We start from the raw sequence: 23097 nt of genomic DNA on the forward strand, positions 1-23097 counted from the left end.
CTGCACCTGTTTTCTTCTTTATCAAGCGTGGAAAGCAATATAATTTAACTATGTTTCTCAAAATATGGTCAATCAATTTCTTGATCTGAATCCCCTGGGATGCCCTGTTTAAAATACAGCTTTATAGTCTGGCACTGTCCCAGATTTAGTGACCTTAAATTTCTTACTAGAGCCCAGTAATTTTTAACAAGTACCCCTGGTGCTTCTTATGTACTCTTAAGTTTAAGAATCACTGGTTAAGAACTTGGGCTTTAGACTATAGAGAGTTGAGAGCTCCATTCTGAGCTCTGCCGCTTCCTAGCTACGTGACCATAAACAAATTACTCTTCAAGCCTATTCTTCATGGTAAAATGGGGGTAATAATGATACTTACATTATAGGGTTATGAGAAATAAGTAAGATAATACAGGTAAAACACCACTATGTGCTTGGTGCATAGTACGTGATTGATAATGTTTCCTTAAAAGCCTATCTCAAATGGCATTATTGGGAGTTTACTTCAGTAAACAACATAGGCCAGAACTTCTTAGATGTCAGATACTCAAATACTTCTTCCCCTTCTCTGAATTTTGTCCTTAGGTATGACAGTGGTATCCTGACAAACTTTACACGGACGCTTCCAATTCAGTGTCCCCGTTTACCATAAAAAATTCAGACAAATACTTTCATCTGGAGCAGTGAGAACAAAAAACCCTAAGTGATGAGTATCCTTCCAAAAAGCAATTTCATGAAGTTGCTGCCAAAGCAGACATTTACTTCTTTCACAGTTTCATTCCTCAGGAAAATATGAAGGAATTACCTAAAATTTATAAATACTGGTATTTCAAAAAACTATTTCTGAAGTCCTAGTAGTCTAGTGAAGCTCATAAAACAAGTAAGTTTATCTGCCAACCTGAGTTCAAGAGTCTTCACTCGACCATAATGATCACAGTGACTAAGGTTTCACCACGTTCCCAGCAGCCTAAAGTCCAGATGGATGGCCTGTTTACATTCTGTGACTTGTTTTATCTAAATGAGTGCTTCCCCAAACTAACAACTATCAGTCACTGCAAACCCTGACTGCCCACCCCCAACCCCACCCAAAAAGGGGTAAAAACAAAATCAGTTCCTCAACTCAACAGTTCATCCAACTAGAAAACTGTTTCTTTAAGAAATGGCCAAAACTGAGAGTGAAGCTGTAAGATAATACCTGCCAATTTCTGACACTGTTTTCAAAATATAATAATTATAATTAGGTGTATATTAAATTGGGAGGGAAAAATGGCCAGGGAAACATTAAAATCAGCTGCATTTTCACCTCTGTGTTCTCCTTCCTTTCTTCTATGGGTTTATCCTGATCTTACAAAAAGATTCCTTCCTTGGGCTATACGGCCTTTTATGACTTAGCTCTACCTAAGGCTAGTACAGGATTTTTTTTTTTCTTCTTTTTGATGGTAGAAATGAAAGAGCTGTACTTAGAAGCAAATCCTGCTTCTCCTCCTCCCTAGCTCCAGGGACTCAAAGTTAATGTGAAAGCCCTTTACAGGAGAAATATTTTCAGAGCAGTAAAAATCAAAGTACTTTTGTCCTTCTAGAAGAAAAAAAAAAAAAAAAGGAGGAATTTTCTGGAAAATAGACTTTATACCAAAAATATAAAAAAGAAAAGAAAGAAATATATTGGACCATGCATGTTTAACATTTATCTTCCAGATATTTCATTTCATATTATAAATAATAACAGCTACCATTTTTGAGTACTTGTACAATTTATTAAACAACAATGTGACAGACACAGTATTGTACTAATTGTTTCATATGCTTTATTCTATTTGTTCCAAATACAATACTATAATAGTTATTCTTAGACTTCTATTTTTACAAGTGGAAGAACTGAAACTTACAAAATTAAAATAATTTACACAGCTAGTGGGAAGAGAAGCCAAGATTTGAACCAAGGTTTACCTGATACCAAAAACCCATTCTCTTAACACACTGCCTCACCATTAACACTTTAAAAATTATCTTTATTTTACACAGTGCACAAAGGCAGGAATGTATGTTAATAGTAAAATCACCTGAGAGATACGGTCCATTTGGGTCCATGTGAATTTATATGTGTGTGTATGTCTGTCTGTCCTGTCCCCTCACCTTCATACCAATCAGCATGGTGTGAAGTTAGAACTTGTCCCTAAATTTGAAAGTTTCTTGAAAAGAACCATCCCATCCATTCCTAGTTCACAAAGTAGAAACAGAAAGCCCTGGTGTTCTTTTTATGTGTGGGTGAAGGGAAGAAGCTAAGAAGAAAAGTTCCTCTCTGGAGAGAGTTTTACACCAGCCAACAGCCAAATGCAAAGCTCTCCCTAATTGCTGTGCCCTGGTGGTATCCTTCACCTGCAGCTCTTATCAGTCTAATGTTCCCTCTGTGGTTAAGGGTACCACCCAACACTGGAAAATCCTTAGTTTATCAAACTTCAATGAGACAGAAGTTCAAAGCTCTTTCCTGGCAATAAAACATGGAGAGTGTCATTTTACATTTTTTTTTAATGCAAAGGAATAGGCTTTAATTTACGTGAATGATTAAAGAATAAAAACAGCACACCTGCATCCCTGGAGGGCAAAGATATCTGGGCACCTTAGCTGCCCTCTTGGAAAAGGAAAAGCATTTAAGACAGGCTTTTCCTCTTTGGCTTTGCCATGAGTTCCATAACAAGAGGAGGATTAAGTTTTCTAACATGTACCTATGATCTAGTGTCCTAAAATTCACTCTAATGCCCAATCGTCCATGTCTTGCTCAGAGAGTATCACTGTCTGAAATAAGCATTTAGAATTTCATCATGCTATACTGAAAAATCTATGGCAAATGTAAGTAAACACTATATGATCCTTACTTGAACCTAGCAAGTGAAGGCAACTGTGGATCAGAAACTTCTTGGTTCTGTTGACTCACCCCATGTTGATCACATAATCTCTTTATAACACTGTCAATCCTGCTATAAAATGGGTATGATTCTAAGAATATGTCTGATAATAAACTACTTCTTTAGAAAACATTCAATATATGCAAAAGGTAACATGTCAATGATTATATTAATATTGCTATATGCTGACTCTATAGATTAAAACAGCATAATAATTTTTACTGCAATGGTTAAGAACATGGGCTCTTGACCAACTGAACCTGGATTTGATTTCTAGCTCTGTCATTTACTGACTGTGTGATTTTATATAATAATTACCTTATATCTCTGCCCTTTTCTATAAAATTGGGCAATACTAGTACCTACCACAGAAGACTGTGGTGAAGATTAAATAAAATAATCTGTGTAATCATCTTAGAATAGTGCTTGCCACATAGTAAGTGCTCAAACAATATTAGCCCTTTACCTCCTTATTGAAAGTTCTGCTCTTCAAACCAAGATGTTTAGATTATCTTCAAAGATTCTTGGGATATATAAAACCTACAACTATAAAAATATACATCATCATATACCCATTTCAGGTATGGCCTTTAAACTTGTAGGAAGCATTCATTTATTAACTGCTAATTACTCGGCAGGCCCTCATTTATATGGGGAAAATCCAAAACTATTTCTTTTTACTCTCTTCCCAAGCATAAATACCATCAAAGTGTTAGTTGTTTATTTCACAATTAAATGATAAGGGGTCCTATTTGGAAATTTTTGCTTGAAGGGTCTAGAATTTCCACCTTAACATTAGTTAGAGCACTCTTTTTAAAAAATTATTATTTAATACAGAGTCCTAATACTAGAATAAGTAAGTCTCACTGGAAAAAAATCTTCACATGAATTGCTATATATGATATTAACAAATGCACACATAGGCAATAGCAGTACAAGTGAAAAGCAGAGTATATACATATACTCAACTTTTTCCTCCCTTGCCAGAGTTTGATAAATAAATTGATAAATACATAGAGTTTTCCTCCCTTCCTTTTGAGACATATTTTGGTCTATGAGGCCTCTGGAGATTGAGATCCTGGATGGCACAAATAAATGTTTGCTGAACTAAATTAAAATGCTCTCTAAGATAAAAAAAGTAAACCTGTTAATCAACAACCTGTCATGTAAACTACTTAGAAGTTTCAAGTTCAATATCATTTATAAATCACTAACGTAATCTAGTATTTGATCTTGTGAGGTACAAATAGATAGCTTAATGGTTTAAAAAGTTAATAGACCTCTAAAATTAATTATTTACATCCTCCATCTTTACTGGTATATCCTGGTCCAAGGATATTGTGTGTTCTTGTGAAACATTTTGTCATCCATACGAGACCATCTTTGATCTTAGACCACACTAGACCAATTTCCCTTAACCAAAGGGAAGGGGGGAAATGAGGAAAACTAGCACATGTAATTCTTACACAACCCAACGAACATAGGTAACAGCATTTTTTTTAAAACTTAGAGAGGTTAACAAACCTGCCCAAAGTCTAAATAAATGGCAGAGCTTGGATTCAAACTTAGATTTGACTCCAAAGCCCATATTCTTCCATTCACCCCACTACCTCTCAAAACCAAAAATGAAAGCAAAACAAGAAAAATCCAAAAACCTACAATGTGCCCCATCTTACGTTGTATTATCTAGAAATTGCTGGCTCTTCACTGTTAATACTTTATAGTATTAAGAAGCTTAAATTGGTAAATCAAAGTATTAGTATGATCTTTAAATTTTAGAAAATGTTTATTTCTAGTTAAACATAATAATTTTTAAAAGTTTAAACAATACAGACAAAGCTAAAGACTAATTCCAGTTCCCACAGGTAACAACTATTATCAGTTTGGGGTGCATATTTTCAAAAATAAAGAAATACGGCTTGTGAGCTTGTTTTGTTTTCATGCTTTAAGTTGTTTTTAAGTGTATGATATATACTTTTCTGTATCTTTTTTTTTTTTTTTTATTCAACAATGTCTGGAGATCTTTTATAAAACAAAATGGAACCTACTTACCCTTTTGATAGTTCCCAATGGTAAATATTTCCCTATTGATAAACATTTAGGTTGTTTCCATGTTTTCACTATAATAAATGGGCTGGGTTGAACACTCTTGTACGTGTTTCCCTGTACATATGTGCAAGAGTTTTTCTAAGGTAAATACCTCAAGATGGAATTGGCATTTCATAGGATACACAGGATATCTTCATGTTTACCAGAGATAGACAATTGCTTTTACAAATTAGTTATTCCAATTTGCACGCTACCAGTCATATGAGTATCTATTTTCACTATCCTTGGCCTAATGCTTTATAATTTTGCCAATTTAATAGTTAGAAAATAGCTTTTCTCTGTTGTTTTAATTTTACTTTTCTTGATTACAAATAAAGTTAAGCACATTTTCATGTTTATTTGTATTTCTTATCCTTTGCCTATTTTCTTCTCTGGTTGTCTTTTTTTCTTCTTCTTGAATTGTAGATAATTCTATACATGTCACAAATACATACATCTACTTCATGGTTTTCTTTTAACTTGTCTGTGGTATCTTTCATTTTACAGAACTTTTAAATGTTGATACAGTCAAAATAATGTATCTGTGGCTTTTTTTGGTGTGCTATTTGTCCTATTCAAAAAGGCCTTCTCTACTCCAAGTGTATAAGCCTATTATCCTATATTCCAGTCTACTGCATGATACTGCCACCTTTAAAGAGCCATGCAGTATGACATGTATCAAACGGAACTTTCTGAGAACAAATTTGCAAATTAAGGAACGATCTTTTATTTTATAATTGTTAATTATAAAACAGACAAAAGCAATACATTGCATCTATACATCCAAACCACTGAAGTGCTGCTATATGGCTAGTCAAACTCAAATACTAAAAGACACGCCAGAGGCAAACAAAGCATTACACATATGCTAACATTACCTGTGACAACCAGAAAACAAGAGGTGACTAAAGATCTTTATGTTAAGTGGAGGATGAAAAACTAAAGTCTATTTCCCTCAGCCAAAAGGGGTATTGTACTGGTTAATAGCTGTGCAAAGCTGAGTGCCTTGACATTCAAAACAGTCTCTGGTCAACCATTAATCCTCCCCTCCTCCCTTCTCCTTCCTAAAACTGTTTTTTTTGTTGCTGTTTTTTTGTTTTGTTTTGTTTTTTATAGCTTTGGGATGTCAATTAAGGGTAAGTGTTTAAATCCTACTGCCTCAGTATTTCCACCCTAAATCTCATAATAATACAGCATTTGTAGGTTGGAGTCCTACAATTGCAAGTGCCAGAAACTACAGAATCTTTTTTTTGTTTTTTAAGTCGGAGTCTCGCTGTTGTCACCCAGGTTGGAGTGTAGTGGCGCGATCTTGGTTCACTGCAACCTCTGCCTCCAGGATTCAAGTGATTCTCCTGCCTCAGCCTCCTGAGTAGCTGGGATTACAGCGCCCGCCACCATGCTCGGCTAATTTTTGTACTTTTAGTAGAGACAGGGTTTCACCATGTTGGCCAGACTGATCTCGAACTCTTGACCTCAGGTGATCTGCCTGCCTTGGCCTCCCAAAGTGCTGAGATTACAGGCGTGAGCCACCGCACCCAGCCTCTTTTTTTTTTTTTTTTCAAGGAGATTTTCATAGAAGTTCAAACTTAAAGCACTCAGCTAGCTGACCATAACAAAATGTACGTCCTGAACACCAGAGAAATCTAAAGTAGCACTTAACTTTCCCACAGTTACAATCTAAGGGACATATGAAGAACCTAAGTAATATTTGTCATGGCAATAACTTTGCAAAAATAGTTACTCATACAGCAGTATAGCTATCAAGTCAATGCCATAAACATTCACATAACTATTTTCCAGAAAGTATCATGGGTAAAAAACAAAATCCCATAAATTGCTAAACACGTAGTAAATCATATGCCACTCATAATGTTGTCAAACAGGGAAGTAATAAAATTACAAGGTGAAAATTAATTGCGCTATAGCGCGAGTTGTAGTCTTGCAGCCAGGCATGGTGGTGCATGCCTGTGGTCCCAGTTACTCAGGAGGCTGAGGCAGGAGGATCCCTTGAGCCCAGGAGTTCAAGCCCAACATAGTAGGACTCCTGTCTCTTTAAAAAAAACAACAAAAAAGTATAGCCTTTGGGGGTAAACCATGTATTTATCAATTATTATTAAATGTACAGATTAATATTAATTGGTAATATGCAATTTAACTATGAATATACAGATCAGTGATATTAATGCAATAAGATACTAATACAACAATTTAATCATTTGCTTGGTGTTTTACATTAAAAATATTACATAAAAATTAGTTGGCTTTCACAACAACTGAACTAACAGTAACAGGATCTCATTTTTTCTAATGACAAAAAGATACAGAAAAGTTCTAATTTAAAGTAACTGAAAACTCACGGGCTTAGAATTCCCTATCCTCTCTCTTGTGGTTGATGTGGCTCTGCACGAAGGTGGAGATTCTTTTTCAAATAAGAGTCTCACATGTCAAATCCCCACTAAGAACTATCTCCACATACTGTTTATGGGATATAGCTGTAATAATGCTCAATAATCCCTTAGAGTTTCTATTTTTGTTTTGAAAGTTTTTAAAGGATGCTATTGTAGACATTTACAGATACAAAAAGGCCTAGGCCAAAGTGCACAAAAACCATATGGGGCAAAGGGTTGGAACAGAATAGGCTAGACAGAGCGGCCCCAGTTTAGTTTACACAGAAAACTCATACTAACACTTAACATATCATCTAAATTAATGGTATAAAAACACCACCAAAGTACCCGATAAAAACATACTTTGGATCTGTTTTACTAGACCAACAAAACTTTTGACTCATCGCTTTTAGGAATGTTGCAATGTTCAAACCTACCTTTCCTGCCAGGCCCAACTCAAATGCCACCTTCTTCATGAACCTTTCCCTGATTCTGTCCTAGCCAGAAGTGATCGTTCCTTTTCCTGAACTCTCTAAACAACTATTTTAAATATTTCCAGTGGCACTTTCTACCTTGATATATAGTTATTTCTGTTATACATATGTTATCTTCTTTGTTGGATATCCTGATCCTTCAAGATAGGCACCATACTCATTTATATTTTATTTCCTTTAACACTCAGGACCATTCAGTGTCTTCCACATGGTAGACATTCAAATATTTACTGAATGAACATACAAGCTGTATCCACTATTTATAAACTGTGATGCTGTTCTTTATTCAACTCAACCACTTTAGGACTGTGCCTCCCAGGTGGGAAACACTAAATACCAAAACACATTCTATTACAACGTTAGGGTTCTTACTGGAAGCCACTTTTGTTCTGTTCTCAACCACTCTTTCTGTTGTCTTTTTACTGTTCCTTCTCTCCAGTCCAATGAGAAGGCACTTGTTCCTTCTATTGTTACTAAGAGCCTCATTATGTTCAAGGTAAAGTGAAAAAATGCATTCGATGCAATTACCAGTTCCTCACAAATTTGGGGGATACTTGTCATTTCAACATCCAGGACTTGAATAAAAGAAAGTCCAAATTCTTTTCACTCCTAAGAACTATTTTCTTTTTTTCTTTTTAGACAAAATGGAAGCACACAGCACAGGAAGCAGTCCTCAGTAAGCCACCGTCCATAAACAGCTTTGCTGAAAGCCTAACAAAGATTCTGTTGTGCTCTTGCGTGGCAGGGCCAGTAAGCAGCAGGAGCAGATGAACTCTTTAAGAAACAAAGGTTCTGTCTTCATGCAAATGTTTGCATTAATAAAAAATAAAGAAAAAGATATAGAAAATGCAGGCTAGCTGGACATAATAGGTCTCTAAACGGGAGGTTTTTCACATTTTTCAGGCGGAGTCAGCAGGTCTTTTAAAAACTCTGTCATTCTAAACATTTCACAGACATCACAAGAGAGACATGCAAATAACAGAAGCAAATCAAAGGATATCCCGCTGCTGTGCTGGCGCCTCCCTCATCCATGCCTGGTTTGTCATTTTCTGTTAACCCTAGTGCTGGCTGCTGTTTTGTTGAGGAATGGAGTCCTTAGCCCATGTGGCAGTACATGTCTAGCCAGCTGGCCCCAGCACTGATAACATTACAATGCAAGCCATGTACTACCACTCAGGGACACGTGCTGCCAGGCAACAAGTGCAATGTGTGATTTTTACACACTCCGCTTGCAAATCTGCATGGGAAAGAGCCTCTAAACTAACCACTTAATAAGATATGGTCTTCTTGAGTGTGAGCATCAGTGAGTAGTTCAGAAGATGAAGTCGCTGAGGACCAGTCCTTCAAAGTGAAATACAGTTGACCCTTGAACAATATGGATTTGAATAGCTTGGGTCCACTTAAAAGCCAGGATTTTTTTCCAACCAAATCTCAAAGTATTCAACCAAATCTTTAGTATTCTCAGGAAGGAAAACCCATGTATAGGGAGGCCCAACTTCTCATAGATTCGGGTTCCACAGGGCCAACTGCAGGACTTGAGTATGCACAGATTTTGGTACAACCTGGAACTAACCCCCTGCATATACTGATGGATGACTGTTTACAATAAGGGCCCTAAAGTAAATACAGAAACTTTAAAAACTCATGTGGGGAGAGGGTTACCAAATACCTATTCTGTGCCAAGCACTGTACTATGTACTCAACTTACATTGTCTCTAATTTTCACAACCACCATTTAAAGTACTTTTATCCTTATTTTATAGCAGAGGAAATTGAGGCTTAGGGAGGTTATGTAACATGCCAAGGTGCAGCTAATAATAGCAAGCCAAAACCCAAAACTGTACAGCAAATTCCCCATGATTCTATACATTTCTCTCATTTTGTGTGTGTGTGTGTGTGCGTGCGTGTGACTGAAACCTAGCTGACTCTGAAAATATCACAATGACTATATTCACCCACTGCAGGAACACTGAAGTGTCACTTTTGTGTCACTTTTTCTCCATTTTTAATCATTTAAAGTCTTTATTATTCATTTTTAAGAGCAAGTGGCTTTGTTAGCTTATGATAAGAATCTGATTAAAGCTACAACTGCTTTCTCACAGAAAAATGAATATAATAGGTTGCATATAATTTTAGAGCATTCAAGAACACCCTAACGCTCATCTATAGCTATAGCTCCCCTGAGCGTTCACTGCCTACATGTTAGAAAACGATGCCAGAACTCACATCTCTCTTCCTAGAAGCACATAGTCCATTTTCTTTTTCTCTTTTTCTCCACCATTCTCCTAAAACTCTGTAACAAACACAATGATGAACCATTAAGCCCCCTGACCTGAAAATTCCTTGTCTTTACCAATTTCTATTAAACACACTATTCCTCTTCACCCAGACTTAAAATCACTTAAGTCCTTCCACATCCTCCCACAGATTCTGTCCCACTGGCATCTCTGGATTGTACTTAGCTTGGAAGTAGTAGTTAGAAACTTCATTACTATTCTTACCACTGCTCCTGAATTATAAAAACTTAAGAAGTAGAAGGACTTTCAGATCATATTGTTTATCTCCATCATTTTACAGATAAAGAACTTGAAATATTTTCTTCATTTTTTCTCCTCTTGATTCAATGATTCAAAGTTCTTGGGCTTGCTCAAAGTAGCTCTAAAGTTTTCCGTATTTCTGTCTATAACCACAAAGCTAACATTTTTATTTGTACAAAGCAAGCAAAATCACGGCAACAACTGAACATTTTCATTACCTAAGAGATGAGAAAAGCTAAAGTAAAAGGAGCTAGAGATACATATACATAAGAGGGTTAAAATTAAACCAATGTATCTCCTGTATCTCTAGCATTTTTCCTTTCTCATTTTTCTTTCCTTTTTTGCTTAACATATTTTTCAAAATTTAATGAAGTATTTTGTTTTCACATTATAAATATTTCTTTATACAAATATTGCTGAGTTTTAAAAAGTCTCCAGAATTTTTAGTTTTCCCTGCACAAATCACTTTGGTATTGCACTACAGAAATATATTTTCTTTTTTAACTTTAAAAAATTTTTTGAGAGAGGGTCATGCTCTGTTGCCCAGGCTGGAGTGCAGTGGTGTGATCATGGCTCACTGCAGCCTTGACCTCCCAGGCTCAAGAGATCCTCCTACCTCAGCCTCCTGAGTAGCTGGGATTACAAGCGTACACCACCATGCCTGGCTAATTTTTAAATTTTTTGTAGAGACAGGGTCTCACTATGTCATCCAGGCTGGTGTCAAACTCCTGGGCTCAAGCAATCCTCCTGCCTCAGCCTCCCAAAGTGCTGGGATTATAGGTGTGAGCCGCTGCACCCAGTCTTTTTTCTTCTTCAATTTTTATTTTATAAGGAAATATAGTTTCTTCGGTTTCTTCCCCAATTTCTCCAATCTCCAGGTAAAAATTGGAGTATTTTGTGTGTGTGTGTGTGTGGTTTTTTTTTTTCTTTTTTTTTTTTTTGAGACAGAGTTTTACTCTGTCACCCAGACTGGAATGCAGCAGCATTATCTCAGCTCACTGCAACCTCTACCTCCCAGGTTCAAGCAAGCCTCCCACCTCAGCCTCCCAAGTAGCTGGGACTGCAGGTGCACACCACCACACCCAGCTAATTTTTGTTTTGTTTTGTTTTGTTTCTTGGTATAGACTGGGTTTCACCATGTTGGCCAGGCTGGTCTCAAACTCCTGATCTCAAGTGATCCACCCACCTCGGCCTCCCAAAGTGCTGGGATTACAGGCGTGAGTCACCGTGCCTGGCCTGTTTCTTTTTTTTGTTTTTTTAGAGATGGAGTCTCACTCTGTTGCCCAGGCCAGAGTGCAATGGCAAGGTCTCTGCTCACTGCAATCTCTGCCTCCCAGGTTCAAGTGATTCTCCTGCCTCAGCCTCCCAAGTAGCTGGGATTACAGGCGCCCACGACTACGCCCAGCTAATTTTTGTATTTTTAGTAGAGATGGGATTGCACCATCTTGGACAGGCTGGTCTCAAACTCTTGGCTTCAAGCAATCCGCTCACCTCGGCCTCCCAAAGTGCTGGGATTACAGGCGTGAGCCACTGTACCAGGCCTGTTTCATTTTTGAGACAAGGTCTTGCTCTGTTGCCCACAGTGGAGTGCAGTGGTGCAATCATAGCTCACTGCAACCTCTGCAGTTGGGCTCAAGAAATCCTCCTGCCTCAGCCTCCTGGAGTAGCTGGGACTACAGGTGTGCACCAGCAAACCCAGCTAGTTTTTTGTTTTTGTTTGTTGGTAGAGACAGGGTCTTGCTATATTGCCCAGGGTAGTCTCAAACTTCTAGCCTCAAGCGATCTTCCCACCTCAGTTTCCCAAAGCACTGGGATAACAGGTGTGAGCCACCATGCCTGGCCAAAATTGCAAGAATGTTTCTAACGAAGAAGAGGCCACTGAAGTTGGCAACTTGAAGTCTCTGCCACAGCATTATGTAAAAATATGAATGTTTTCGGTTATAAACTACCCTCTTCAACACGCACAGACACACACACACACACATACATCCTCCAGTATATATACATACCTGGGTTCATGGTCACTGGCATAAATATTAATTTCTAAGCTTCTCTTGTAGCTAGTGTTTAGTCAAGTGATTCAGTTATAAAATGTAAGCAAAATACTGTGTGGATTTTCTAGAAAGTACTTAAATGGGACTGATTCAGTTGAGAGATACTCTTTATTTATCCCAAGGGATAAAAAGGAGTTCCTACAGTCCTCATGGGTCATGGGGTAAAGAATGGAATCTATGGTGAGGATGCTGGCACAGAAAAATAGATGTTTGTGTCCTGATGAAACCTTGGAGTATACCCTACCAGCTGTGGACTACCTATTTTCTGACTTCTTTTCCATGAAAAGAGAAATAATCTTCTATCTGTTTAAACCACAGTATTTTAGGTTTCTCTGTTGTATGCAGACAAACCTAACATAAAGCATCTATATATTTTCCAGAAAGTATAAATGATGGGATCAGACTAATATATCTGGCAAGCAACCAATCAGAGGGCTCCTTGGCCGATTCATAGACCTAGATTAGTACATGCTAGGATAGGATAGAAAATTTCTTGACACTATTTTAGAATCTTAAGAGACATACTGACATCTTCAATGCTTACTGTGTTTTAAACAGGGTAATGACTTTCATAACTTCAACAAAAACATTTGTATTGCTCTTGAAAGTTTACCAAATACTTTCACATACATTATCTCATTGAACCTTACAACAAACCTAGGAGTCAGATAAGGCTGGGATTATTATTTCCATTTTACCAATGAAGAAACTACCCAAGGTCACACAGTTGTTAAGTGGTAGGGCAGAAACTTGAACCTTAGTCTCTTGAGTATATTTTCCACTGAATCACAGAATTAGGATAGAGAAATTCAGAAACTTTAAAATGATTATGATTAGTACTAATTAATATAAATATAATTATCATGATTGCAAACTAGACCACAAATCAATGTCTTGGTATTTCACAAACCTACATGAAGATTTTTAACAATAATTTTTCCATTTACTAACTGAGGAAACATTCTGTTCAGGTTTAGAACTGATGACAGCTCCGTTTCCTTCTCAGATCCTGCATTTTGAACTAGAGAGGAAAAGGAACAAATGAGAGGCAGCACATAAAATATGAGGTAGCAAAGGGGAAGCATAACTTCTAAGGGCCATTTCTCTTTGGACAGCTTAGGTCAGATTCTATCCTGTATAAGAAACTTCTGCAATTGCTTCCAGAAATCTCTTCAGAAAGTGTACACTGCACCGCTCAAATAACCCAGCTCAAAAAGGAAAGGACTGACCTTCAGACTTGCTCTTAAACAGAGAATTGATCCCAGCCCTGCACTGCCATCCCGCAGACAGGTACCGATGCTCAATGGCCCTAGCAAGGGGGTCTCATTATATAAGACCTGGTCTCTAATCCCTGTCCTATTTCTTTGGGGTATTATGCAAGGTATTTAACCTCCAACTTAATTTCCTCACTAGATCATGGAGTAGGATATTCTACTCTCCAGGACAATCTGGAAACCTAATTAAGTGTAAGTAAATATTTTGCTTCTATAATGTTTACTATAAATAGATAAGGGGAAAAAATTACTATACTCTCTTCTACTTCTCTAAATTCATACTTTGTCTTTCCAAAACAAAATGACCCAGTAGAAGGTCTTGTTAGAGGGACCAAGTTGAAGAAAAATATTAAGCTGAGCAGGAGAATTTGAATGGTGCTACAGGAAAAAGATAAAAGAAACTTTACTTTCAATTTCATTTTCTTGAGATTATAAAAGGATGAAGCTGATGGCAATCTTATTAGGTCACCTAGCTTTTTTCTTTTTGAGACAGGGTCTCGCTCTGTTGCTCAGGCTGAAGTGCAGTGGCACAATCACAGCTCACTGCAGCCTCAACCTCCCAGGCTCACACTATCCTCCTATCTCAGCCTCTGAAGGAGCTAGGACCACAGGTGCCACACCACTACACCTGGCTAATTTTTTTTTAAGTTTTTGCAGAGACAGGGTCTCACTGTGTTGCCCAGGGTGGTCTCAAACTCCTAGGCTCAAGCAATCCTCCTGCCCTGGCCCCCCAAAGTGTTGAGATTACTGGCATGAGCCACCACATCCAGCAATACTTAAAAAAAAAAATTAGAAGATCAATGTATTACTGCATTTTAAAACAATGCTTAAATACAGAATTCTTTTTGGATTATTTTCAGTTTTCTCTTTAAAATAATGTGGCTATAAATATATTTGCACAAGCAAATTTCTTTTCTCTTTTGAGTTACTTCCTTAGGATATATTCCCAGAAGTAGGAATCAAAAAATATGCTCTAGGATCAAAAGATATGCTCATTTTTATGGCTCCTGTTATGTATTGTCAGATTACTCTCCAGAAAGATTACACCAGATTATATTACATCCAAGAAACGGAAGAGACCAATTTCCTTGCAGATGTCCCAGTATAAAGCTCTGTGTTTTAACTAACTCAAAAGTATCTTATTTCCAATGGTCTATTTATTGGTAAATGTGAATATTTAGTTAACTTACCTTTCTCCTTTATATATAGTTTAAAATTTTTAATTGTAAAAGCACACATCAATGAAACAGAATAATACAGAAGGGTGTGAAGTAAAAACAGGATAAGCACCCTGTTACTCCAATTCCCCACAGTATTCACTGCTAACAGTTTGTTCTATACCTTCTATAACTTACACTACATGTGACCGTATACTTGTTGACAAATATTGCATTAACTTGTTTTATAGAAAAGTGTAATGACACTATACATATGTACTTTATCCTACAATTCATTTTTTCACTTAATACTTCATGTACATCTTTCCATATTAACAAATCTAACTCATTCTTTAGAATGGCTACATAGTAGTATTTATTATAGAAATACCACAATTTATTAATTGTTCCCTTATTGATGGGCATGTGGATTCATTCTAACTCTTCACCTTTATGAAGAATATTGCACATGAACAAACTCTTAAATCATTTCCTTTGATTGCTTGTCTTGACAGGACTGTAACATAAATTTGTATCATTTATTTTCTCTATGTATCATATTAAGTTTTATTCATCATATTCATCATAATTGTCCTTATTCTGTCATTTTCCTTTTATCTGTTATTTGTTGTACACAAATTTAAAAAACCAACATCTATCTATGCATCAATCTGCCCTCACAGATCTATATCAATTTATATGTAAAATTATCTCAGCCATAATTATAGTTTATTAAAAATACATTAATATTTTATTAATATTTTAATTCAAACTACAATTCAATGTACCATACGGTATCAGGCATGAACCTAAATTGATTTTTTCCATGTTGAAATCTAGTTATCTCAATTAATGAATTTTTAACATTACTTTGTTACACTTAGTTTGTCACAGATTAGATAGATTTGTTCTTTGGCATCTATTTCTGGGATCTCAATTCTATATCATTTGCTTAGTTTTAAGTTAGAAATTTACTACCAAACATTTTTTACAACTTTCTATTCAAATATAATAATATACAGAAAAATATAAATTTATACTTATAATCAGCACCCTAGAAAACATCCTACAGCCACTGTCTAGTCCCTAATCCCCCAATGGTAAATCGTGCCTGTCTTATATATGTATGTGTGTGTGTATGTAAGCATATATATACATACATATATATATACACACACATCTATATAGACCCTTATAGTATGCAGTCTTTTGCCTCTGGTTTCTTTCACTCAACATTATGTTTGTGCACTGGCCAACATGGCAAAACCATGTCTCTACTAAAAATACAAAAAACTTAGTCGGGCGTGGTGAAGTGCACCTGTAATCCCCGCTAATTGGGAGGCTGAGGCATGAGAATCGCTTGAACGCAGGAGGCAGAGGTTGCAGTCAGCTGACATCATGCCACTGCACTCCAGCCTGGGTGACAGAGTGAGACCCTGTCTCAAAAAAAAACATTATGTTTGTGGGGTTCATCCATATAGCTGTGGGTAACTGTTCATTAATTCTCATTGCAGCATAATATCCCATTGTTCAGTCTCATTACAGAATAATATTCCATTGTTGAATATACCACAATTTACTTATCAGTTCCACTGTTGATGGCATTTGTTTTCTTTAGTTCCAGTTTCCCATAATCTGGACCTATTATGAATAGTGCCACTATGAGCATTCTAGTATGAGTTTTTTGGTAAACATATGTCCACATTTCCCTTGTTTCTGGGCCTAGAAGTGAATAACTGGGTCATAGGGTATGCATAGGTTCAGCTTGATATACTGCCTAACAATTTTCCAAAATATATCATTTCATATTCTCATCAGCAAAGAATTATAAAAGCTTTTACCATTTATAATGTTCCTATATCCATCTTCTGTTACATAAAACTGCATCTTCTTATTTTGCATACTTTAATCAGAACAATATAAACAAAAGAACTCAATACACAACGTCCAACCCTGTTGTCAAATGCAAGAGGGGCAGGGGCTTCAGGCCTTTGTATTCTGCCTTACACATAAGGACAGAAGAGAAAGAAAAAAAAAAACCACTATATTAGCAAAGTGAGCCAGGTAGAACAAGGCCACTCAGTGTTGCCATGGGAGCCATGGAGACCTATATTCATCTTTCAGAAAAAAATGTTCAGGTCTTTCTGTAAGACAAGACTATCCAATACTATAAAAACTAATAGTGGTTCTAGAGGATGCTAGAGGCCTAAGAACAGTGTTTCTTTTTCTTATTTTTCAAGAAATATAACCTTAATGCTTTTCTTGGTTTTAAATGAAAACATTAACATAAGTTAGAAACACTCTTTTTTTATTATTATTTTTGAGATGGAATCTCACTCTGTTGACCAGGGTGGAATGCAGTAGCACCATCTTGGCTCACTGCAACCTCTGCCTCCCGGGTTCAAGCTATTCTCCTGCCTGAGCCTCCTGAGTAGCTGGGATTACAGGCGCGCACCAGCACGCCTGGCTAATTTTTGTATTTTTAGTAGAGATGGGGTTTCACCATGTTGGTCAGGCTGGTCTCGAACTCCTGACCTCATGATCTGCCCGCCTCGGCCTCCCAAAGTGCTGGGATTACAGCTGTGAGCCATCGTGCCCAGCAGAAACACTCTATTTTTAATTGTTTGGGGGGTGATCAAGATTAGATACTAAAAAAAAATTAGAGAATTTTATCAAAAGGCTTTTAATATCTACTAATAGGCTCCTATGGGTATTTCTAGTTATCATTTTATTATAAATAATATTATAGATAAGACTGGTCTATTTCTGGGATAAACATATATATATAAATATACATATATAGTTATGCCATTTGCTAGAATTTTATTGAGGGATGTTTACATTTTTATTTGTATCTTAAAATAGTGTTAAATAAAATTTATAGAAGGCCATTGATTTTAAGTGAGTTCCTGTGCTAGGCTCCAGTAGATTAAACCAAAATAGAGTCACTCAGGCTAAAGTCACCAAACTAAAACTAAGTCAGTTATCTGACTTTCTGAGAAGTCAAGAGAGATAACAGCCAAATCTCCAAATGGGCCAGTTTTAGCCGGCATGAAAAGAAGTCTCCTCTGTTCTAACCCTATAAGGAAAGTAACTTCAAAACAACCAATCTGCTTCAGTTTTTTGTTTCTGCTTTCTTCCGCACTTCCCTACCTATAAAGCCAATCTCCTCCACTCAACTCACTGGAGCCCCTTTTCTGAATTTTTAGAGGAGATACTGCCCTGTTCATGAATCATTAATAAAAGTTAATTTGATATTTGAACTAAATTTGTTGAAATTTTGTCTCAATAATAATATAGTTAATATATAATAATATAGTTATAAATAATAATATAGTTAATAATATAGTTTCCTATTTTAAGATTATTTTTTGCCAGGGTTAAGGATAAATCCAATATTTACCTCATTAAATATACTCAAAAAATACTAAGATTAGCTAATATTTATGGAGTTCTTCCTATGTGCCAGGCACAGTTCTAAGAGTTTTATTCATTTAATCCTCCTAACAGTCTACTATTATTCTTCATTTTACAAATCCCGAAACCAAGCACAGAGAAGACAAGTAACATGCCCAAGGTTACATAGCTATGAAGAAACGTGAAATAGCGAAAACAATTTTGAAAAAGAAAAACTAAGTTGGAGGACTTACTCTACCTGATTTTAAGATTTATGATAAAGCTACAGTCATTAAGATATTTATCTTTATTAGCATAATTTATCTTTATGCTAATAAAGATAAATATATACAATGATGGAATATAAGAATCTAGAAATATGCACATACATGGACAATTCATTTTCAACAAAGGTGGCAAGGCAATTCATTGGAGAAAATATAATCTTTTAATAAATAGTGCTGGAATACTTTGATAATCATATACAATTCAATACAAAAAAATGAACCTTTCCTCACACCATTAAAAAAATTAACTCATTAACTCCAGAATGGGCCATAGACCTAAATGTAAGAGCTAAAACTATAAAACTTCCAGAAGAAAATATAGGAGATAATCTTAATGACCTTGGGTTAGGTAAAAATTTCCTAAATATGACATAAAATGTATGAGCTATTAAAGAAAAAATTTGATGTTACACTTTATCAAAGTGGTAAATGCTTGTTCTTCAAAAGACACTATAGAATCTGTCTCTCCCAGCCATATGCGGTCACCCCAAGAAGACAAAAATCTGGAAGGGAAGGGAACCCTCACCAGGAGCCAAATTGGCCAGCACCTTGATCTTGGACTTCTTAGCCTCCAGAACTGTGAGAAAATAGTTGTTTAAGCCACCCCAGTTTGCGTATTTTGTTATGACAGCCCAAGCTGACTAATACAGCCAGTTTCACTTACAAATATTCTTGAAGATCTTACCCTTTGCCCCATAAGTACACGCCTTTTTAATATTCTATGTACAAACTAGAAAGTATGCATAAAAAATTTGTGCCAAAGCATGAAAGCTGTCTTAAAGAAAAGCTCTGGAAGATTATTTGACATGCAAGCTCAACTGGCTGCTTTTTTCATAAAACACCATTTTTACTTGAAAGAACTAATGTACAAATCGTGGTTGTTCAGACTTGGGTATTTGGCAGAAATTTTCTCAAAAATGAACAAAATGAGCCTGTTATTTCAAGGAAAACAAGTGATAGTATTTGTTATCAGTGATAAAAAGTCAAGCTTTCACACGAAAAAAATTTTGGAAAACTCTACATCGTGCAGTATGGGAAAAAAAGGAGGAAAACATACTTCGTCCATGAGCCTGAGCGCTTCCCGATTCTTTGTTTAGTTTTGAGACAGAGTCTCACTCTGTTGCCCAGGCTGGAGTGCAGCGGAGCGATCTCAGCTCACTGCAAGCTCGGCCCCCCAGGTTCACGCCATTCTCCTGCCTCAGCCTCCCGAATAGCTGGGACCACAGGCGCCTGCCACCGCACCTGACTAATTTTTTTGTATTTTTAGTAGAGACAGGGTTTCATAGTGTTTGCCAGGTTGGTCTCGATCTCCTGACCTCGTGATCCACCCACCTCGGCCTCTCAAAGTGCTGGGATTACAGGCGTGAGCCACCGCGCCCGGCCAAGCCTCCCGATTCTTAAAAGACTTTTCTGGGCCAGACGCAGTGGCTCACGCCTGTTGTAATCCCAACACTTTGGGAGGCCGAGGCAGGCGGATCACAAGGTCAAGAGATTGAGACCATCCTGGCCAACATGGTGAAACCCTGTCTCTACTAAAAATACAAAAATTAGCTGGGCGTGGTGGCGAGCATCTGTAGTCCCAGCTCCTCGGGAGGCGAAGGCAGGAGAATCACTCGAACCCGGGAGGCGGAGGTTGCAGTGAGCTGAGATCAGGCCACTGAACTCCAGCCTGGTGACAAAGCAAGACTCCCTCTCAAACAAACAAACAAAAACACTTTTCTGATAAGATCTGTGGTGATATTAATGAACGTGATCTTTTGATACTGCATAATGAAATACACATTTGGAAGATCTACTATACTTAAGTGAAGCACCATTTTCTGCATGAATCATATGTGGGTAAAAGGTCCTTTCATAGTGCACAAAGACCTGTGAACTTTAATATAAGAGAGTCTGAAAAGTTCACTGATGTAGTTTTAGATTTCACAATGCAACTAACCTGTAAGAAACTACTATTTCTCTAGTTTTGGTGAAATAATTACCTGAAAAGGCAACTTAAAATATTCCTGTTTTTCGAACTACATATCTGTGTAAGGATAGACTTCCTTCATATTCTTCAACTAAAGCAACATTTTGTAACAGTCTGAATGCAAAAGCAAATATGAGAATTCAGCTGTCTTCTGTTATTAAGACAGAGATTAAAAGATATGCAAGTGTAAAATAATGCTACTATTCTCACTAATTATTTTGGTTTTTGGAAAATATTTTTAATAAAAATGCTATTTAGGCCATGCACGGTGGCTCACGCCTGTAATCCTAACATTTTGGGAGGCTGAAACGGGCAGATCACTTGAGATCCGGGGTTCGAGACCAGCCTGGCCAACATGGCAAAAACCCATCTCTATTAAAAATACAAAAATTAGCCAGGCATAGTGGCGCATGCCTGTAATCCCAGCTACTCGGGAGGCTGAGATAGAAGAATCACTTGAACCCGGGAGGAGCAGGTAGAGTTAGCCGAGGTTGTACTACTGCACTCCAGCCTGAGCAACAGAGCCTGACTCTGTCTCCAAAAAAAAAAAAAAAACTGTTTGTGTTAATATGCTATAGGCTTATTATTGTTATTTTAAATGAATTAATGTTTAAATTTTCTGTTTTAAATTCAAATATAGTAACATTTTGAAAGTGGTCCACTTGTCTCATAGAACTGATGTTTATGGCTTCTTTGAATAAACATAGAAATTGACCCTCCCAGTCTTAAAATTTGAGCACTCACCTGTCATGATTGTCTGTCGAACCACCTGCGTCCTGCTGACCAGTTCCTTTTCCTTAGCCCTCCCTAATTCCTGTTTTCCCACACATGGTTACATTTCTTCCCTGCTATAAAAACCCCCAATTTTAGTCGGTCAGGGAAATGAATTTGGGACTGATCTCCCATCTCCTCAGCTTCAGCACCCGATTAAAGCCTTGTTCCCTGGCAATACTTGTAATCTCAGTGATCAGCTTTCTGTGTGGCAAGCAGTGGGACCTATATCAAACCCCTGGAGTTTCAGTAACAATTTGACAGATATATCCTACCTAAAGCTCAATGAAATCCTCAATTTTTTTTTTTTTTTTTTTTTTTGAGACAGAGTCTGGCTCTGTCGCCCAGGCTGGAGTGCAGTGGCCGGATCTCAGCTCACTGCAAGCTCCGCCTCCCGGGTTTATGCCATTCTCCTGCCTCAGCCTCCGGAGTAGCTGGGACTACAGGCGCCCGCCACCTCGCCCGGCTAGTTTTTTGTATTTTTAGTAGAGACGGGGTTTCACCGTGTTCGCCAGGATGGTCTCGATCTCCTGACCTCGTGATCCGCCCGTCTCGGCCTCCCAAAGTGCTGGGATTACAGGCTTGAGCCACCGCGCCCGGCCAATTATTTTTAAAAGTGTAAAGACATCCTGAAACTAAAAAGTTTGAGAATTACAGTTCTAGGTAAACAAAACAGTCTGTATTGAGGCCCAGAGATAAGAAAAGGCACTGCGGGCTAGGAGCGGTCACTCACGCCTGTAATCCCAGCACTTTGGGAGGCCGAGGCGGGCAGATCACGAGGTCAGCAGATCAAGACCATCCTGGCTAACCTGGTGAAACCCCGTCTCTACTAAAAATACAAAAAATTAGTCAGGCGTGGTGGCAGGCGCCTGTAGTCCCAGCTACTCGGGAGGCTGAGGCAGGAGAATGGCGTGAACCCGGGAGGCGGAGCTTGCAGTGAGCCGAGATCGCGCCACTGCACTCCAGCCTGGGCGACAGAGCGAGACTCCATCTCAAAAAAAAAAAAAAAAAAAGAGAGAGAGAGAGAAGGCACTGTGAATTCTGGAACTGTACATTGTTCGGCATAGCTGGAGAAGACAGTTTGATGGAAGAATTGCGCTAGGTGGAGGGAAAAAAGCTGTCATATCACAAGGTTTGTATGCCATGCTAACATGGGGAGTTAGTGAAAGATTTTAACCAGATCCAATTTAGGTTTTAGAAAGATAGCGCTGATAGAAATAAAGAGAAAGTATTGAAGGTAACGAGACCAGATAGAAAATTGCTGAGTCATCCAATAAAAACCTATACTTTTCCTTTATCTTAGAGGGATAATAGGTTATTATTTATTATTTTAATTATACATTTAAAAATAATTAGGTGTTTTAGCATGATCAAGCAGTTCTCTTTTCTAAATTTCCAAATTTCTTAAACTATGGTCTAGCTATGACCAACTTCAAACAAACTACATTCATTCCTAACTTTTTTTTTTTTTTGAGACAGAGTCTCACTCTGTTGCCCAGGATGGAGTGCAGTGGTGTGATCTCAGCTCACTGCAAATGATTCTCATGCCTCAGCCTCCCAAGTAGCTGGGATTACAGGTGTGTGCACCACACCCAGTTAATTTTTTTTTGTATTTTTAGTATAGACGGGTTTCACCATGTTGGCCAAGCTGGTCTTGAACTCCTGGCCTCAAATGATCTGCCCATCTAGGCCTCCTCGCACCCGGCCCCTAATATCTTTTTTAAAGTCTCTTTTGTATCTTGCAGTTAAATATATCAGATTAAATGGTTTCTTTTTTTCCCTCCAA

General features: G+C 37.5%; 1 protein-coding gene across 10 annotated transcripts in view; it reads right to left on the reverse strand.

Moving 5' to 3' along the window:
• Window positions 1-23097, reverse strand: part of CSTPP1 (centriolar satellite-associated tubulin polyglutamylase complex regulator 1) — a 226441-nt gene that overhangs the window by 179107 nt on the left and 24237 nt on the right. The window lies entirely within an intron of this gene.

Source organism: Chlorocebus sabaeus, chromosome 1 (assembly GCF_047675955.1).
Source record: "Chlorocebus sabaeus isolate Y175 chromosome 1, mChlSab1.0.hap1, whole genome shotgun sequence".
Taxonomy (NCBI): domain Eukaryota; kingdom Metazoa; phylum Chordata; class Mammalia; order Primates; family Cercopithecidae; genus Chlorocebus; species Chlorocebus sabaeus.